This window comes from Centrocercus urophasianus, unplaced genomic scaffold (assembly GCF_019232065.1).
Source record: "Centrocercus urophasianus isolate 14NV4802_14NV808 unplaced genomic scaffold, USGS_Curo_1.0 seq_13, whole genome shotgun sequence".
NCBI classification, from domain to species: domain Eukaryota; kingdom Metazoa; phylum Chordata; class Aves; order Galliformes; family Phasianidae; genus Centrocercus; species Centrocercus urophasianus.
Window position 1 is genome coordinate 20,694,641 of NW_024884475.1, and position 14,993 is coordinate 20,709,633.

Below are 14,993 nucleotides of genomic sequence, written 5' to 3' on the forward strand. Positions count from 1 at the left end.
AAAGTGGTGCTGGGAACAGGCATGCTGTGTCTGCTGTGTGCAGACACCTCTCTATCTCCTGCTCTTCATGGAGCTCAAGAAGTCCCCTGCAGTCCGCAGTGCCCCCTGGTAGCTCCCAGCACCTTCCATGCCAAAGGAAGAGGCTGGAGGCATTAGGTTGTGCTGCCATTTTATAGTAAGGAACCAGTGATCCAAGCTGCAGTTGTCCCACTGGTGGTAGCACTGAATAGCAGAGCTGATCCAGAGAGGGACCAGATTGCAGTTCATCTTGCAAAAGAAAGTGATGATTTCTGTGCACAGGTCCCAATTAATACCATAAGATCTGAAACATACTTGCATCAGCCAGATGTCCAGCAGTACTACTCTAAAAGTATCACCACCTGACTGCTGTCAAGGATGTACAATTCAACTTCCAGGTGCTAGAAGGCTGTCCACTTGAGATAAGTTCATCTAAAAACCAGAAGACTGAAGGCTATAAATACTTTTTACTTATTATGCTTTTAACATTTGGATATTCTTTGTCTGGTGGGGGGAAAAAAAAAAAGATTTTACTTCATCTCTCTCTTTTCTCCTTTTGTCTCACATATATCTCCTTCTTTATTGCAAGCCCAGAAGGCAGATACACAACCATGTTTTCCTGAAGGTAGGAATGATTTATTACAATTAATATCACTGATTTTCAGAAGTTTCTTGTCTCAGTGGAAAACAAATGCACCTCTGAAAAACATTATTTCATATTCATGTGCATATATTAAGTGATTTACTTTCAGTATTTAAATCTAAGAACTTCGGTGGATACTATTGAGCTGCATTAAGCGGAAATAAGTATCCCAGAAGACAAGCAAAAAAAAGAAGGAGGATTAAGGAATGACAACCACCAGAGACTTTTAAAGGATCTGAACAGGAAAAAAGGAGGTCAGAAAAAGGACCTGGCTTCTTCAGCCTAAAACTGAACTGTGCCTTCCATTCAAAGAGCACCAGATAACAAGAACAAACCATCAGATTGCTCAATGGGTGTAACAGAAGAAATAAGGAAAAGAGAGAGTTGATTGATATGAGAGATATAAAGAAGGTGCACTGCATGGTGGAGTCTTAATTGCTTTCACAAGGATCTTGAATTCCAGACTGCTTCTCTGTGTAAGGTGCTCTGAATTCAGGTGCAGGTTTTTGTTTTCTCATACAATTATGCAGCACAGTTAACCAGAACAGTCAATGTTGTGCCATTTTGTAGCACCCCAAAATGTTATCATTCACAGAGGAGATAATGTAAAGCAATGCAGAAATATTAAAAAAAAAAAAAAAAAAAAAAAAAAAAAAAAAAAAGTGGGCAGTGTCCTGGGTCAGTCTGAGACGTACCCTGCATGTAGAGTAACATTCCAGGCACTCTCTGTCTCCTTTTCTCCTGCTGTGGAAATGGCTATAATCCCACATCCACAGTGTGAGAGTGAAAGGAAAAGGGAGCATTAGCTATCTGCATGAGAAGCCAGTAAGACAATGATTTGTCACCTCATGAAATCACTAAAATCTAGGGCAATAGAGCATCTCAAAAGCTATCTTCAAAATGCCAGGATGGGGGATGTAACTCCAGATGGTTCCACAGGATCAAAGATATCAATTTCCCTTCATAGAGTGTTTAATGGATTTTTAGCTAAAAAAAGCTAAAGAAGGGTCCATCTTCAACCTGACAACAGATCAAAAAACAATGTTAACACAGATTCAAAATCATTTTTAACATTTATACATGTTATGCACGTGAGCAATAAGAGAGAATACACATAATCAGCACCACTCAAATTCTCTTCTTGATTCAACAATTTAGATGCTTTTGAATTATTTTTACAATGCCAGCATCTGACTTCAACTATATTCCCTCTTTTCTGCTTCTCTAGTCTTCACTTTTATCTCAAGAAGCTTCTGTTATCAGTATCTCAAACCTTCTCAACAAGAGAATCATCATGGGCCAAACCAGCCTGTGAACCGTTGACAAGAATATAGTCCCTTACTGGAATAAGCACAGAACTTGAAAGATTGACTGCCTTGGTATTGATTTTGTCATGCTAACAGTAACACAGAAAGTGCAACAAACACCTGAAAAAGGATTGCTTTCATTTCCAAGGAAGGGGCAACTTGATCTATCCTGAAAACTGACTGAAAGTAGTGGTAGGGAGTGCCTTGTTTATTGTAATTCACTGGGTTCATACACTCCTGCTCAGCTGAAAGAGAAACAAAGACCCTCTGATAGTACAGGGGAATTTGATTTTTTCCCTGAGCTATCTTAAAGGGCAGAGTACCTATACACTCAGTAGAGAGATATCTCATTAATTCTGTAAATTAATGACAGAAGATGAGAGAAGTACACTTACCTGCTCTTGAAGGCCATTGCAAGAACGGGCTAGGAGTTCTATTGTCAAAAGTTCAAGCTCCTTTTCAGAGAATGTAACTGAGCTGGTATCACAGAGATGTGAAACCAACCAGCTATTATAGAGCCACTACTCAGAGGAGAATGCTACAGAGACTTGTTTGGGATTGTGTTGGGATGAGAAGGCTCCTAAACCTCCTCATTTCCACTTTCATTCAGCAGCCAAATTTCCACTCCCTCTGTCACACACATGTCTAAACCATCTGTTGTTTTAAAAACCATTCCTATTATAGGGACCCTTAGGAAACTATTGGGAGATGTCCCTCTCCCCACAAACTTGTCCACACTGTGTTTTAGAGCAGAGCTGTCACTGGTCAAATCTCATTCAGCTGCCTTCAGAAAAGTGTCAGCATTTCAGTGAGCATTGAGAGCGCAGTGAAGCCTCACATCCCTTCCTTCACATTCCAGCAGAATTACCCTTCTGCTTGCCTTGTTCTTCCATGAACCTGTCTGATCATGGAGCCAGGCACTGTTGTAGTGAGCATAGAAAGGGTTAACATTCAGGGTCTTCTCATGAGTCAGTAATAATGCAGAGGGCCTGGGTGCCCTGGTAAATATCAGGACTTAACAGTCCAAAGACTGTACAAACAGTGAGGGACAGTACATGCCTGTCAAGCCTGAAATCTAAATATACAGAGCAAACGCAGTTTGAGCTCCCATCCCCACTTGGCAGGTGGGAGAATGTGCCACCTCCCCTCTCTCCACCCCCGTGCTGTCCTGCCTGTGCTGCAGAGATGTGGGGCCCCGAAGCCCTGGGCACAGCTGGCCTTGTGCACAAGAGGAACTGCAGGTGCGGTACCAGCCCAACTGCAGTAAGCTGCCGTAGGAGTCCCTTCACAGGGGCACCCACAGGGACTTCTCCTCCTGCTGATACATGACATGATTCACACTCTGCACTTGCGTGACGTGTCACACACCTTTGAACTCACCCCTGTTGTGTTTAACTCTGGAAGCAGTCCAGCTTCCTCAGGCCCACGAGTCACCAGGAGTGACAAGCTTATTACCTTACCACAGCACCACACCACATGGGGTCACACTCAAGCCTGGCCTCACGTGCAACTTCCTCATGTCTTCCCCATTCTTTCAGGGCTGGACCAGCTGCCTCCCAGTTAGGTCTGGCCACTACCAGTCTAGCAGACTATTTTGCCGGAAAGTGACAGGTCAGAAAATTCAACAGAAACTGCAGTCATACAAATGAAGCGACTGAGAAACAGAACCAGGCTGAAAGCATTTACCTGTGGGGACTTGGCAGCACTGTTCAACCGCGAAGGCAGACCAGTATCAGTTGCTCTGAAGATAGATCAGGAAGCAAACTTAACCTGCTGAATAATTAGGGTTATCCAAGTATAACTTCAGTATTTCTTCTCAGAGGATAAAAACATTACTGCTGACAGTTGAGATGCCCTTAAAGACAGAAAATTAAATTAACAGTCAGGCTGCCATATCTCTTTCTCTGGGATTTCCCAGATGGAAATATGTGTGAATGAGCTCCATAGACCATGTGTTATAAATGCCACATTTCAGTAAGCTTCCAGGCTGACTGCACATACTCTGTACAAAAGATCTGTGGATGTTCAGTAAATCTGAGAGCTTGGGAACAGGCTTACTGTGTATGCGTGATTCCATTGAATATTGTGAGCATGGCAAATCCAGAATTCTGGATGTTTCAGATAGATCATGCTGCTAATTCACATAAGCAGAAAAGCACTGTCTAAAATCACCAGGACTAGGGCGGCTGTGCACATAGTGGATAGCAATCTGTGCACACAGGATTGCTGAGGTTTGCAGAAACTTCAGGGTTCCTATAGACCAATATATATAGACTTTCACAGCAGGTTGCCCAGGACCATTTCCAGAGGATTTTGAATATCTCCAAGGATCTATACACACATACATTGTAGAAACATTAGGGTGGTGAAGCACTGGAACAGGCTGACCAGAGAAGTTTGTGGATGCCTCAAGCCCAGAGCTGTTCAAGGTTGGATGGGGCCCTGGGCAGCCTGATCCAGTGGGTAGGAACCTTGCCCATGGCAGGGGGTTTGGAACTAGATGATCTTTAGGATCCCTTCCAACAGGAGACATTCTGGGATTTTATGAGGCTGGATTCCCAGGTTTGTGGCCACTCAGTCAAGGATCTACCACACAGTCACTCCATGGGGCTGCTCAATGGCCCAGAACCCCAGAGCAGGGTAAAACCTGAAGCTCTGCCTGCACAGCACATCTGCAAGGGCATTCTCAGGATCATCCAGATGTGTGGGGCTCTGTGCTAACTGCCCTGTTAACAAGTGCTTGCTTTTGGCTGCTTCGCCTTTGGCAGACAAACACTTGCCTTTTCTTACAGAGCCTGTGCCTGGTGCCATTATTTGAAAGGTTGTGCTTGTTTACACTAGCCCATCAATAATTAGACGAGGAGACCATGTAATGCGAATTCTATGCTATGTGTTACGCCATTTTACAGATGGTTGTGTGACTTTATAATTTTTAAGGGAAAAATGCAGCAAGTTACATATAAATGAGGCCTGGCTTAGCGCTACAGCATCCACAGAGGACAGAGGAGCGGCAAATAACGCAGGCAGCCCTCCTCTTGGCTGTGAAGGAATCAGCCAGGGCAGCGTGACAGGTGCAGTGGTGAGGCGGCAGTGATGTTCCGCTGTTTCAGTGTTTCATTAGCACAGCCCAGGTGTGGCCCATCCCGAGTGCTCAGCACAGCACACAGGCACTTCCCCTGGCCCCTGCGCCCAGCCTTCCCCTCCCGAGGCCCCAGGGCTGGCTCCCTGCCCTGTGCTGGTGCCGCCTGGTAGCCCCAGGCCAGCACAAGCCCTGCTGGGGAATTCAGTAAGAAGCATGAGTGTTGGAAGATCCAAGAAAGACAGGGAAACATCTAGGGAAGTAAAGCTCACTTAACCTATGGCCAAACTCCTGGAATGATTTCCTAAGGGACATCCCATATAACACCACAACATCAGTTCCTATACACATACATGAACAGGCAGTGGTATTGATTTACCTGCTACAGTGCAACTTGTGATGAAGTGCAACAGCTTGGCAGGATTTTTAGGACTTGCACCTGCCGTGAACAATGAGGGATCCACAATTAAGATTACATTATGGTTTTTCATAAGAAGAGTGGAAGGCTACGTGCTCACCTCACACACAAGACAAACCATCACTGATGGAGATGGAGAAGGACTTTTTCCAAGAGCAGCATCAGATGGAAAATTCACATTCACTGTGTGCTATCCTTGCAGGCAGGAATGGGACAGGAGGTATTTCAAAACCAGACGTGGCTACTGAAAGGCCACACAGCTCAATGCTATCTTCAGCTGCTTCAGTGGATGAGCAGGTACTAAGCTAAGCTCACCCGCTGGAGAAACCTCCCTGCCCTCCATTCTTCCTTCTAGACTAGAGATACCTCCCAGGATTAGGTCACCCCTCTGCTTTGGCTGCAGAGCTGGATTGCCAGCCATGGGTGGATGTGCAATTTGTCACATTTAAATGTCTAAGACATTAGCTCTACAAACACCCCAGGGCATGGCTACAAATGCACAGAGTGTAAATGTGAAAAAAGAAGTTCAATAAGTAGAATAACAGCATCTCAGGTGAAGCACCCCTAAAAGTAGGTCAGAACTACTCCCTGAAAGTGGGCTAATATGGCTTCTCATTCTTCTTACTTTATAATGTCTTTTGTTATTTAATGTTTGTTTCAGTGTTATTCACGTTGGTTGCTGGTAAGCTATCTGCTGAAGATACATCTGTAAAGAGTAAAAATTCAAGTCAAAAAATCCAAGAAAAAGGGCAGGTGTGATTGCATGTCTCCAGAAGATCTACTTCAACTACACAAGCAGTTAAAGCAAAGGGACTCAATGTACTGTGACCATAGAGAAAACTTGTTCCACCACCCACCTTGGGGTATACTGGCTGTCATTCTGATTTTTTTACAAATTTCTTCTCTCTTTGGTGACAAAATGCTGCTGTCACCAGAATGTAGTAACATGGACCTCCAGATACAGAGTTAAATTTGAAGCCAGTCTCAGAGAAACATAATAGAGTACCAGCAGCTGATGACTGAAAACATACTATAAACCTGTTTTAAACTTTTTCAAAGGAACAACAACCAAAAAAAAAAAAAAAAAAGGATTTATTTTAAAGGTTCATGTTCATGCTTTCCCTTACTTAGATAAAATGAATGGCCAAAGAGCTAATTTTGCTGGGTAAACTGTGTATGCAACATGAGGCTCTTGTCCAGCTGGCTGTTAACCAGCTTTCAAGGGAGGAATTGTGGCCCTTCTTCCTCTTGCAGAACTGGGAACTAATATGGTGCCATGGCTGTAGCTCTTCAAAGAAAAATATTAGGGAATCCAGAAAAAGTCCAGAATAAAGAAGCCTTCAGGTTCTTTTTGGGCACAGGGCTGAGAAATTCAGTTCAGTTGTCTGGTCTTTTTGCTGTATGCCTATCTGTACCCATCTGCTCCTCCTCACCCTGAGCACAGCCCTGACAGCTTCTCCCCTGCACAGCCACCAGTAGATGCCCTGCACCCACCCCCAGACTCTGGCCCTGCTGGAAACAGGAGTGATGGAGCTGGCCACATGTGCACACTGCCACGTAACCATGCAATCACATTTTTTTTAATCTCAGACCTGGTGCAATCCAATTTACCCTATTACATCACTTCTGTTCACATTCAATGTTCATTGTGAAACCATCTCAAGACAGGAAAAACTAGATAACTAGGGAAGAGCTGTTCTCCGGAGATTGCCACAGGTGACACCTGTGAGACATCAGTGATGTATGCTTTATTTGAGTTACAGTCAAGAAATTAGCACAACATCCAAAACATCCCAAAATTTCCTAAGCATACCATCATTTTTTACAGCTATGCAGTCCAAAGCATAAAAACATACTTCTTATTAGTTTGAATTCATACAATGCACACTGAGAATGCAAAGCAAGACACATGACACAAACATCCACCACCCTTGGGGAAATCACAAATAACAAGATTTTAAAAAACCACCCTCAACACTACGTTTTGGAAGAAATTGACTGTACAACATAGGAAGACTTAAACAATTCACAGAAGAGATGGGCTCACCTGTTGAATTATATAGATATAGTCAAAATCAGTAGTCTCAAAGATAAAGGAAGATGATACTAAAACTCCTCCAGCTGTTACCGGAAAAGAAAAAGAAATTAAGCAAGTTTCTTTTCAACAACTCTGACCCTAACCTTGGGCCATCCCTTCAATCATGTCTGTCCTCAAACCATTATCTCCCCACAGCAACAGTGGCCCTATATCTCTTCTTTGCTTCACTCATCCAGATACGCTCCCTCCTTTCCTTTCTTCCTGGGTTGCATTGGCAGGTGTAACGGGGAGGGTGGTAAACTGAATTCCTGCCTGCAGGGATAAATTATTAATGCCTTCCTGCTCGGTGGAACTGTGGGATTTGCCTGTTGTTCCACAAAACCATTTCTGAGTTTATGTTCAAGTAGTTCTGTCTTGATTTTTGGTATTCCAAATATAGGATAAGCTCTATCTTATCTTGCCGTTTTCCTCAATGATCTCAAATTATGAAGCTGTGATCCAGAAAATCCATAGTGGTTGTTATCACTTCATAGAATAGCATGTGCTGAAACATTCCCAGATATGCATCCAAAATGCACTTCTCTGAGATTAATCAATTAATTGATTAGACCAAATGGAAACTTTCTAGCAGAAAATATTTGTTATTAATTGAAAAAAAATAAATAGCAGAAAATATAATTACATTGCATTCTTCACATTTTGCTAATCTTTTAAATGTCTACATGCACTATTAAATACAAAATCATTTGCCTAAAATCTTTTCTATAAAATATTCACTTGTTGGTTTCCAAAAAGGAAATAATTAATTCCTAAAAGTCCTCCTTAGGGCTTACTGCCTGGGCCATGTAATATTAGCTTCTCCTCTGTTTGAGTAGTATAGAAGTTCTAGATTTACATAGCTACATTAATTAGAACATAACACTTAGGATTGTCCACAAGTGATTTGCAATTCCTAATTGCAAACAGCCTCACTAGTTCAATGGAATAATTTGCACGTGCAGGCAGGCTGAGGCTTGCAGGCTTGCACCTAGTAGATGATGGACATTTTATAGATCGCTAAGAATTGACAGTAGTATGTATGGGGTGTTTTCATATAGCTTTTATTAAACGAGTTTTCTGATAGAAGACAGCATTCTTACATAAGGAGGGTACTTGCTTTGTCTCTATGTACAACACCAACAAAAAACCAAAACAAACCATCAAGGCAATGCCAGCAGGAAGGTCATTGTTGAAACACATTTCAAATCCTTGAAGAGTCATGTTTTGATGTTATTAAAGAAGATATATTAGTAGAATTACAACTGTTTTGAAACCACACCTAGCAACAGTTGAAGAATTAATATGTTGAGCAAAAACTTCACCTACTCTAACAGCACAGTTTCTCTAAATTTTCAGTAAGAAAATGTTTTGAAGTAAAATGGAGCTGTTTGTTAGGCACACAGATGAAGTTTGCTACTCTTTCTCTTTAGCCACTGCACTGACCTCAGGCGACCCAGAAAATGTCAAGTGAGAACTGCAGCCAGCAAACCACTCAAGCTCTGTCCTATCCAATGGCAGTCCCATTAATTCCTGTGGTGCAGGCCCTATCTGAAAAGCTTTGCTGAAAGTAGTCATGTGCAGTGTCACCCTAGGATTCCTCTTTAAATATCGTAAACAATTCCCAGTGCCACCAACAGGACAGACCAGCCTAGGATTTGCCCCAGTTTTCTTTTTCTTCAGTTTCTTCAGTGACCACAGGAAGCTTTTGCACTGCTTCCTGTGCTTTTCAGGCAGAAAGTTTAGTCCATATATAATATCTTATTTTGCGATCATAATGCTTCAAAAATGTTAAGCTACCTCATAGCCCAGCCTATTCAAAGACCTGCCATCAACTTCAATAGGAAGCACACTGAGACTTTACTAGCGCAATGCAGATGATTTTTGGTACCTTTCCAGTAAAGGACACAGCTCTTTTGGCATATATTGAATATTATTGTCCTTACTCTGTGTGGAGAAGTAAATGGGTCTGTTGCAGGGAGGCTTCTGATGATTTACAATCCAAACAGACCACAGAAACCTCATTCTCTTAACAAGGACTAAGCCATGTCTTGGATTTGTTTTCTACTCCTAATGACAAGTCTCACATGAAGTTCATCATTTTCCAACAATATAACTCGGGCCTGCAATCCCATGGAGATCTGAAAGGGTTCAAAAGAGGTCATGTAACATTACAGAAAAGAAAGTCAGATGAGCTCTCCCAGGCAAAGAGCGGTGTTTACAGGCCACAGTATTTGCATTAGCCGAGGAGCTGTGATCTTCCTCTCGCTGTTTTTAATTGGCTGGCATTAGTTAGGTCCCTTCAGCACATGGGCATGACTGTTTATACTTGCAAGCAGTAATTACCAGCATTTCTCATTGCCCCATCCTAAAGGGACTGATCTGCTGTTAATTCAGGAGGCTGTAGAGAAGATAATTCAGAGGAGGCTGCATTTTCAGAAATCTTTTATGTCTCACACTCAGTAGGGAATAGATGGCAAATGCTTTCCCCATTGTTGAAGAGGCAAATAAAACATGGGCTCAAAATTATGAAACAAAGGTAGAAAGGGCTGGCATTCAGCTGGCCGCCACACTCACAGACGTCCCATTTTTAGGAGACAAGTTCACTGTATGAGCTAGGAAGGTAGGTAATCTAATAATTATGGAGCTAGTGAAAAGGGAGACTCAAAGAACACCCATCAAAATCAAGATGAAGACAAAGGACACCAAAAGAAGAAAAATGTAATGCCTTATCAGCAGCATCAAGAGGGGGATGATAGATGAGAGAGACTAGATTTACATAGCTATGAGCAACATGACACTGTTACAGAGCCCAGCATGATGAGGATGTTGAAGTGAGTCTTGGGTCTGCATAGCCACAGGGAGCAGAGCAGATGGTGTTGCATGTCACATAAGATCCATCACTACTTTGTGTGGCTCAGAAATCACTCACAGCTCAAGTTTGGCACAGCCACGTTCATAATGTTTGTGTGTTCAACCCAGCCACCACAGATGCCTGCAACAAAGACACTCTCTGTGCAGATCTAATAAAGCTGCACCCCCTACAATTCATCTTTGAGTTGTTCTTGGTAAAGAAAATTATCTTGAAAGCTTATTAATTCACTTTGTCACATATGAAATTCAAAATGAGTGAGCAGGTGGTCTGTTCTAAAGACTATAAAATCAAGTCCATCAGGTAGGTGACTAGATCCATAACCAGCAATTTGTCATGCCAGAGCAGAAGACTGCATCTCACAGAAACTTCAATCTGAGTGGAACATGTTGGATGTCTTCTGTTGGCACTAAAAAATGCACAAGTACATGTAACCATTTCCTAATAGAAAATGGAACGCATTCAAAATAAGGTACAACTCTACGTGAACTTAAATGAAGAGAGTTTGTTAATAGAACTATATTTTTGGCACATGGATTGTATGCTACACATTTCACTTCCAGACAATGAAGTTCAATTCCTTAGTATATTGAACTGATGATTTTAAAGGACAAATGTTACAAAAAAGGGTTATAAGCTATCTGAAATAACATACAAATAAGTATTTAAACAAAAATATATGAATGTTAACTGTGAATTCTTGAAAAACCACAGTAGATATTTATGAGTCACTGCCCCAAAATGCCAAGGGCAACCATTCCTTCTCCTATGAAGGGAGTGTGCAGGCAGATATTAAACAAACTGTTCTGAAGGAAAGAGCAGGATGAGAATAGTTGTTACCAACCAGAAAATACAGACTGATAGAGAAATGAAAGCACACACACAAAAAAATAACAAACCACACAACAACCCAGTAAGTTTTTAAAACATGTTGTGAAGAAGAAAATTCTTCTTAATGAACAGATTCTACAATTCCTCTATAACATATAATGAAAATGATAGATGTATCAGTAATGATTTGCAAAAGGCAAAAGTGTTAACTATGCCTTTCTATGCTGTACTGGGAACCATACCAATTGGTATATAGTTATATAAGGTGGCGATGAAAGGTGAAGCCTTGAAGCTCTCTCAGTGCTACTGTTTGGCAGAACAACAGAATCCAAGCGCCAAACTTTTATTTGTATCTCAAAATCTCATGGATTAATTCAAAGATTCAAAGATTATGAATCTGTTGTGATCATCTAACCTGCCCACCTATATAGCACAGGCCATCAGACTTGTGTGAACCTCTTCTCTGAACTACAGAAAGTCTACTAGGAAAACACCAGCATGAAACTGGGCGCTTCCTCCTTGTCCAAGCTTGTTTTGATTCAGCTTCTGGCCATTGGATCCTGCTATCATTCAGCAACACTGAAGAATTCATTACAGGAGAATACTCTCAATAGCAATGTTCTCAGAAAAGAGGCAAGTCCCTCTTTTACATTGTCCCCAGTAAAGTATGAACATTATGAAGATTATTTTGCCGTTTTTCAGGACTTCTTTTGCACCCATGCTAATGTGATCACATTCTTGTCCTGTGAATACTCAGTCTGGACACTGAATGATGGTAATTACTAAGCCAGTGCTAAACACAGCAGTGTCTGAGTGAGAAAAGTAAACACAGGCACAAGTGTGGGCACACATTTGCTCATGCTACATAATGGTTAGTTTCAGAGTGCATTTGGGGAATATGTGAACCTCTGCCAGGCTATACCTGAGCATGGTTTGAGTCATAGCATGGGACAAGATAGCTTAAACAAGCAGTATGGGTGGGGCTATTATGTTTGAGGGAGTCTGGGTGTATGGAGGCAAGCTATTCTATCTCATCTCCCCTCAGAGGCAGAAAATTGACCCAGGCCCACATTTCGATTTAGCAAAGACATAGCCTCTGCAAGGTTTTCTACCCAATTTCCCCATATTTTTAACTTTAGAGGCCAGAGGAGTTTATTTTTCAGAGACCTGCACTACAAATTCATGCTGAGACAGTTATTCATCCTGCTTACCGTGTCCCTCCAAGCATCACTCTTCCCCAGCACAAATTCATTTACTCCATCTGTATGACCTAAGATTTTTGTTTTCACTCCAATGGCTTTTTATTAGATTGTGTTAAAACAATCCAAGGTCACTTGAATTATAATTGCGATATTCCTCCTTTGGCACTCGTTAGTTTCTTCAGCATCAACATCCTCTGCAAACTCCACTTTCTCCGGGATATCTGAAAGAAGAACTGAAAAAAAAAAAAATTCTCAAAGAACTTTTAACAAAATAAGTCTTTTTAAGGAAGAGGAACTTTCACACTAAAGAAGAGATTGCGCAGTCTCCCCCTGAGACATCCCAAACTCAGCCAGACAACACCTAAGCAACTTGATCTGCCTTTGAAGTTGCCACAGCTTTGAGCAATGGGCTGGATTATATGACCTGCAGAGGTGCCTTCCAACAGAATGATTCTATGATGATTCTCCATTTGTACCCCAGGACCTGCCAGAAGGCCAGCTTTCAATCCGTGTAACACGTGCCATGTTAATTTTATACTGTTTGGCTTTCTTTAATTGCAGTCTGCTGATTTCGGGTCAAATGCTTTTTGTAATTTTCATCATCCTTATTTAACTAACTTACCATCGTATAAAAAAAGGTGGCAAGTTTTACAGTCTAGATTTCACATACAGTAACGTTGACTGGTATTAATTATATGTTTCTCCTTTAATTTTCCTTTAAGCTAGTGCTGCATCAGCTGTTCATTCCCCTGCCAGGATTCATAATAGGCATGACAGTATCTACCTTAAATTATCCTCGATTCCCAGCTCTTCCACTGGGTTTCAGGAGTTACTGAACATCAGCAGAAGCGGCTCATGCACTCTCCAGGTGACTCCACTAAAACACTGAGATGCAAGTACCTGGATGGCCTGATTTTAACGTTTAACTTCTCCATAAGTTTCTAAAGGAAAGAAGCTCGTTGCAGTGACGGGCATGCCGCTCTTTTCACTTCTTTCCAAACCAAACATTCACTGACCTGCACTATCCGCCCTGTGCCGTTGGCAGCTTTCAGGGCACAGCCCGCGGGCACGGGTGCCGAGCAGCAGCCCATCCTCCTGCCTGCACTGCGGGCGGTGGAGCCCTCGAAACGCGGCCTAAATGCCGCCCGCCGCTGCCACCGCGGGCCAGGCCGGGCGGGGCTCGTTGGCTCGGGCTGCGGGTCCCACCCCGCCGCGGCGCGGCTGCCCTCGCCCTTCCCAGCCTCCTCCTCGGGAGCAGCCGCCCTGTCCCAGCCCTCCCCCGGGGCTCGCTGGCCTTGCTCCTCCCCGTCTCTGCCACCGCGTCCCCAGGGCTGCGGCAGCCCAGCCTTTGTCCCCGTTCGGCCCTGGCTCCTCTGCGTGGGCAACAAAGGCGTTTCAGCTTCCTTTGCTGCAGAGCTCCATGAGGGAACACTGGCGCGACATGGATGCTTCTTGCTCTTCGTGCACCTGAAAGACGAATTGCATACTTGATTGTATGCAATTCGGAACAGCGTCAGAAAGTTCCATTTATAGCCTAAATCCTGTCTGTTTTGCTGGAGAATCCAACAGCAAAAAATACCAGGAGATTCCCACTTTTTTGCCTTCCTGCTCTCCTTTTGAGGCAACAAGACACTACATTTTTCACCATACGCTTAAATACAATTTATATTTGTCAGTACCTGTGGCACACCCACTTACATCATCTGCCAGAGAAGATGATGGACGAACATTCCCAAAATATCACAAACTGACAAACTGAATACTGCAGCTGAGAAAGTACAAATGATACTTCTGCATTTAGCATGGCAGTAAAGAGAAGATAAAACCTTTTCGCCTTTTTTTTTTCTTCCCAAAATGATGGTTACTTGCTTTTGAAAGAAAGTTTAATAGCCAGCATGACATTTTGGTAACTGACCTTAAAAATGACATTCATTGTTCCTGTTCCAAACTTGTGAGAAAACTTGTAACTGTGTCAGTACTAGTTGTAAAATCTGCCTTAATTTCTCACCCTGTCAGTCTCATGGGCTTTCCCATGGCACACTGTGATCTGCCTTCTGATCTCCAGCCAGTCCGTGCATTTTGAATTCCAAATATCACCCACAGAAAAATAAAGGGATGTTTCACATCAGCAGGCATCAGCATCTACCATCTGTTGCTTCCTGAGAAAGAAAACCTACCCGAACCAATCATTCTATCCTAATTTTAGTCAGCCTTTAGAGTACAAAGCCATCCAAAACACTGCTGTTAGATTTTCCTGGACTGGTGGAGTTCATGATTGACGGATAAGGAGGAAGCCACAGGCAATGTTCTCTCTTCCCTGCTCTATAAACCACCAAAGTTTTGGTGCTTTTAATAGTAAGTTCCTTTTGTCCAAGATGTCTTTCCCAAACAGTATTTAAAATGCATGATGAATACAAGGAAGATGAGCAGCATTAGCAGCCCCTGCAGCTATGGCTTACTTAATAAATCATTGCTTTTGGCACTGGGATGCTAATCCTCCCCTCGCTGTGAGAGAGACCCCAGCCCTAAATGCCTTATCTCCCATCTCA

At 42.6% G+C, this 14,993-nt stretch overlaps 1 long non-coding RNA gene across 2 annotated transcripts; it reads right to left on the reverse strand.

The window, feature by feature from the left end:
* Positions 1-8,554: 8,554 nt before the first annotated feature.
* LOC122156981 lies at positions 8,555-13,558 on the reverse strand. Of its 2 annotated transcripts, XR_006167741.1 has the most exons (4): positions 13,461-13,558; positions 13,229-13,385; positions 12,454-12,677; positions 8,555-10,820 (listed from the first exon to the last, which is right to left on the reverse strand). It is a non-coding gene; the product is annotated as an uncharacterized LOC122156981 (long non-coding RNA). The 2 variants fall into 2 exon arrangements; XR_006167740.1 differs by lacking the exon at positions 8,555-10,820 and having other exon boundaries at positions 11,323-12,677.
* Between the last annotated feature and the right edge of the window lie 1,435 nt (positions 13,559-14,993).